Source organism: Meles meles, chromosome 14 (genome assembly GCF_922984935.1).
Source record: "Meles meles chromosome 14, mMelMel3.1 paternal haplotype, whole genome shotgun sequence".
NCBI classification, from domain to species: Eukaryota; Metazoa; Chordata; class Mammalia; order Carnivora; family Mustelidae; genus Meles; species Meles meles.
This window is the reverse complement of record NC_060079.1, coordinates 65871696-65877695: the sequence shown is the minus strand read 5'-3', so window position 1 is coordinate 65877695 and position 6000 is coordinate 65871696.

Genomic DNA, 6000 nt, shown 5'->3' with positions numbered 1-6000 from the left:
CCTTAGCTAGCACTTCAGGCTAGTGTAGGTGGAAGGCCTACTGGGAAGACTCAGGCGTACAGCCTTGAGGAGTATAACCCTTGGAATATCTTCATTTCTTCATACCATGGTTGTTGTATTTGTGTGTGAATTCACAGTTAAAATTGGGCTCATGAGCTCAAAATATAAGTCACCTGAACTAAACATCCCTCCCTTCTACCATTGTGTAGCAGCAACCCTGCTTTTCCCTGATGATAACAGTCATTATCCCTGCAGATTACTGTGATTTCATTTCTTACCTGATGATCTCTTGGCAGGAGGAGACTGAAGTGACCAGACACAGCTAGAGCTTACAGGTAAGTGATACCGTTAATATGCTTTCCAGGAAGAACATGACCCCTTTGGGAAGCAAGGTATCTAGAACTGTATTGCCCAGGATTTCAGAAGGCTGTGTTAGTCTGTTTGAATTGTTATTACAAAAATACCACAAACTGGGTGACTAATAGAAAACAGAAATTTATTTTTCATGGTTCTGGAGGCTAAGAAGTCCAAGATCAAGGCTAAGCAGATTTGATGTCTGATGAGAGCCCACTTTCTTACTGAGGAACCTTACAAGGTGGAAGGAGCAAGTGAGTTGCTCAGGCTGCCTTAATAAGGACATTAATGCCATTCATGTGCTTCTTTATGAACCGGTCATTTCCTGAAGGCCACACTGCCTAATAGGCTAAGATTTCATCACATGGATGTTGGGGAGAGACAAACATTCAGTCTATAGCAAATCAGAAGCACAATTCCCCAACGGGTCACCAAAAGGACCGTGACCAATCTTATTCCTACTTCTATCCTATTGGTTTCTAGATCCAGCCTTACGAATTAAATTTATGAGTGGCAGAGATTCAGACAAAGTTGAATTTTCAGCCCTGCAAAGTGTCTTCAGCTCAGATCAGGGACCTAGGAAAGAGAGATGGGATCTTCAGTCTGGAATTTGATATATCAGTGTCCACTCTGTATTGATAGAATGTGGGTAGCCTCTCATTGTGAAACACCATGCACAAGCCTCAAATAAGGCAGGCGCTTCATGAGATAATCTTTTCTTCATCCCCCATGTTGGTAACTGGTCAGGAATAAGGATCAGATGTTAGTGTAGTCTGAATATAGTGTGAAAAGGGATTATATGCCAATAGAGTTGCAAAATCTCTCTATGCACCAGCTACTTCAGAGAGAGTAAGGATGAGAGTGTACCAGAGGGTGCTGGATCAAAGAATAGACTATAAACGTGGATAAGGGAGATTTTAACAATGGGGGAGCATTTTTTGTGATACACGATTTAATATCCTGGAAAGGGCCTTGGGAGGAAGTGCTGATATACTGCTGAGATAGTTATGAGAGACTTTGGGAGGGGACGGCAGTCCATAGTAAATGAGGTAGAAATGCTAGAATTGCCCAGTGGAGGGGGAAAATGGAGTTAAAGTCAAAAAAATTGTGTATTCTAGCGTGGATATTCTACCAAATGCCAGAAAACTTAACAGTCTACAGCTTTCCATTGGTGGGCCAAGAGGACATTCCATTAATCAAAACAATAAAGAATGCACTGGTGTGAAGGCAATAGCCTTGTTATGAAACTAAGTTACGATCATTCTCTGTAGTCCAGTGCTGATGGTAGGCAATGGCATTATAGAATCTGAGCTTCTGAATCCAAGTGGAACAATACCATCCCGAAAAAGATAAAGCCAGGTAGTGCAATCAAAGGCAAAATCTAAGTAGCAGTCAGAATCACAACCCATAGAAATTTATGAAGAAAATTAATAGAATATGATTTTCTCAAAAATATGATACATGAATCATCATCAAGGATATTACTTAATTTAATACAATAAAAAAAACACAGAGGATAATTAGGATACCGATGTTAAAATCATAACCCCTTGATTGGTTTCCAGACCTTAGCCATTTCTCAAGTTCAGACTCGTTCTCTAAAGATGGGAACTCCATTCTGTCTGTCTTCTGGCTAGAGAAGGTTAGGGTTTCCTAAAATCCTTCCAGGGTTGCTTTTTGGCTTTCAATTTTTTGTCCTTACAATGATGCTTAATCATCTTAAACCTGCCTTTCTCCCTTTTCAGTGCATCCATCCTGCTCACCAACAGGGAAAAAATTGCATAGTCATTATAATTACCATTCCTCCATACCTACCCAGTGTCGAAGAGATCTCACCAGGCAGTTATTTTTCCTTCTGCCATTGAAAAATGTAACAACAACATGGCTAGACCATGCCAAGAAACCCTATGCCTACTTCAGTTCTCATCAGCAAGCCAGCAAGTGATACAGTCCCAAAATCCTATTGTAAACTTTTTCCCTAAGATCGCCCAATCTGGTACCAATTATTTTAAAATAAGTTTCCTGGAAACAAATTTTGTTATGGAAAATACCATACAGGAGCTTTATTGGAGAGTACTCTTAAGAGACAATACCTAAAGGGAAATTAGGAATGCAGGATGAGGTAGAAGAAGAAGCTGGTGCACAGTTTAAATCCCATGTGAAGCTGTGAGGTTTGGCTGACACTTCAGAGCTGACTCAGCTGAAGAAAAGGGCCAGACTGTCTCCAGAAGCTGAAAGACGGATTTGTCAGTTCTTAGGGTATCTGAGCAGAACACCATAATATCACCTACGTGGTGATATTTGTGCCTTTATTTTGCTTTTCCATATTGTTTATGAATTTTAGCACCTTATTAGAAATTTTAATTGTATTTTTAAGGTAGACATACTTGTTGGTTGGTTGTTTGCTTTTTCTATCAGCTATTTTAGAATTGTATAAAGTATTAAACTAAGATCACAGATTCATTATTCCTTCTGTTGAATTTTGCTTTGTATAATTTTGAACTATATTTTGAGTGCATACATTTTCAGAATTGTTAATATTCTTATTGAACTGAGGCTTTTTAAATTTATTTGTGTCATATAACTACACTTATCCATGGCTTTTTATATATTACTTTTATCTTTACCATATAAGTGATTTCAATTATGTTGTATATATTTTGGAACAGAAACAGAATGACAGATACCTGGTCAACATTGATGAGACGCAGCTATTTAGTGAATTATTTAAGGTGCATGAAATTATAGTTAACCATGAGAGGGGCATTCACTTAAAAAATTAAATGCCTATATTCAGTATGCCTTTTCCATAAGAGTGTGAAGAAATATTAAGCATATAAACCTCTCACACTGCTTCAGTTGTCAAATATATCCTCAGATGTAACTTGAATCTTTTTCTAGATTTTTTTTTAAAAGATTTTATTTATTTATTCACAAGAGACAAAGAGAGGGAGGCAGAGGCAGAGGAAGAACCAGGCTCCGTGCTGACCAGGGAGCCTAACGAGGGACTCCATTCCAGGATCCTGGGATCAAGACCTGAGCTGAAGGTAGATGCTTAACCCAGTGAGTCACCCAGGTGCCCTAGATTTCTTAATATTCATAAAACAAGGAGTCTTATGGTTTGACTACCTCAAATTGTTAAATAACATAAATAATAAAAATTAACTCTAGTTATTAAGCATAAATGTTTCTTCTCTCTTTTTTTATTTTGAAAATGGGGCATTTCTAGAAATTTAATGCTCTTAATTAGATAAAAAATAATATATTAGCTATTTCAGAGGAACAGCAAAAAGCAATAGAGTACTCTAAATCTTGAAGTTACCCATTCATACTTCCTTTTCTATTTTTTTTTAAGATTTTATTTATTTATTTGAAAGACAGAAATTACAAGTAGGCAGAGAGGCAGGCAGAGAGAGAGAGGAGGAAGCAGGCTCCCTGCCGAGCAGAGAGCCCAACAAGGGGCTGGATCCCAGGACCCTGGGATCATGACCTGAGCCAAAGGCAGAGGCTTTAACCCACTGAGCCACCCGGGCGCCCCCTTCCTTTTCTATTTTATAGAAGAAGAAAAAGACAGAAATTCTGAGTACACATCCTCAGGTCATGAGTTAATTGAGTGGTAAAATAGGTCCAGGACCCATGTCATGGATCCCAACCCATTACATAGCCAACTAAAACTGTATTTTCTTTTGATTTCTTTCACTCATCAACACTGAATTTATTTCTCTAAAGAGACATTGGTATTAAAAAGTAAAGAGACATTGGGCATTAATATATTATTTAATAATACACATCTATTTTTTAATATTATAAATATTGAACATCAAATTAGTAAAGCATATTTTATATCGATCTTTTAGAGTACATTGGTTTGGAAATGTTTATCATTTATGTTATATAGTAGTTGGCAGAAATCTGAATTTATTTTTTGAACTATTTTTTCCATTGTAAAGTTGTAGTGCATATCCAGAGGGAAATGAAGCTGGCCAGGCTTCATAGTAATTTGAAGAGGGAGCTATAATTTTGGAAATGTAAATGTAAATTTTATACCAGGTCAAGCAATTCAAACACAAAGTAGAACAGTGGGGGGTATAAAAGGGCAGCATGCAATCTCAACCATTAAATTTCAGTGATGTTAAAAAAAAAAACAAAAAAAATACAAAAATAGATGCACTTCCTTTTGCTTTCTGCCAACAGTTAAGCTTAAATTGCAACAAGTAAAAAAAGAGAAGAAAAGCAGAAAAAGGAATAAAATAAAAATTTTCCTGACAAATAAGAAAATAAAAACAATTCTACAGCAAAATGTAGAAACTATTTAAGCATCTTTATCCATGTTTTAGCAATGTGCACATACTGATTCAAAGAACATAATTTTGTATTCTGTAACTGAGTAATCAGTGAGGGGAAATATAGAATAGAAATGTTTATTCAGAGTTCAAATTAGAATGGAGGAGATAGAACTGTGACTTTTTTTTTTTTGACTTTCCATTTTATTTATTTTTTCAGCGTAACAGTATTCATTCTTTTTGCACAACACCCAGTGCTCCATGCAAAACGTGCCCTCCCCATTACCCACCACCTGTTCCCCCAACCTCCCACCCCTGACCCTTCAAAACCCTCAGGTTGTTTTTCAGAGTCCATAGTCTCTTATGGTTCGCCTCCCCTTCCAATTTTTTTTTTTTTAATAAACATATAATGTATTTTTATCCCCAGGGGTACAGGTCTGTGAATCGCCAGGTTTACACACTTCACAGCACTCACGATAGCACTTACCCTCCCCAATGTCCATAGCCCCCTCCCCCTCTCCCAATCCCACCTCCCCCCAGCAACCCCCAGTTTGTTTTGTGAGATTAAGAGTCATTTATGGTTTGTCTCCCTCCCAATCCCATCTTGTTTCATTTATTCTTCTCCTATCCCCCTACCCCCCCATGTTGCTATGCAGCCATCAAAAGAAATGAAATCATGCCATTTGCGACGACGTGGATGGAACTAGAGCGTATCATGCTTAGTGAAATAAGTCAATCGGAGAAAGACAACTATCATATGATCTCCCTGATATGAAGACATGGAGAAGCAAGAACTGTGACTTTTATCAGTGTTCATTTGAATTTTTATTTCTTAAAAAAAAAAAGTACTAGAACACTAACTTCAAATGTTTCCTATTTCTCCTGTTTGAGATACATTAGAAAATATTTTCTCTACTCTTTTATGGTTAGACTTCAGACATAAAAACCAGGTCTTAAGAAGAGTGAAACTTCTGCCATTAAGTAGGTTAGAATTGCAAATACCGGTTATATAATCTGTTACATGGAAATTGATACCAAATTAACTCAACCGTAATATCTCCATCTAAATTATTTTTTTATATTTAATACAATTGACACATCTTAAGTATTTACCCTTCTGTCCTCAAAAGAGTAATAGAAGAAAGGTATAATATTTTAAATACTTGGCTCTGCTTAAAGACCATATGAAGAGCCCATAACATTTGAAGAATTTCTGAAATGTTTTGTGGCAGAGACCTGGGAATAGATTGCTTAGATCTTTTTAGAGAGAGAAGCTGCTGTGTGAAGCAGAATTAGCTGACAGCCCCAGCTGCAATGGCCTCAGGATTCATTGAAGCACTGGAACAAAGGCCTGGCTATCCCT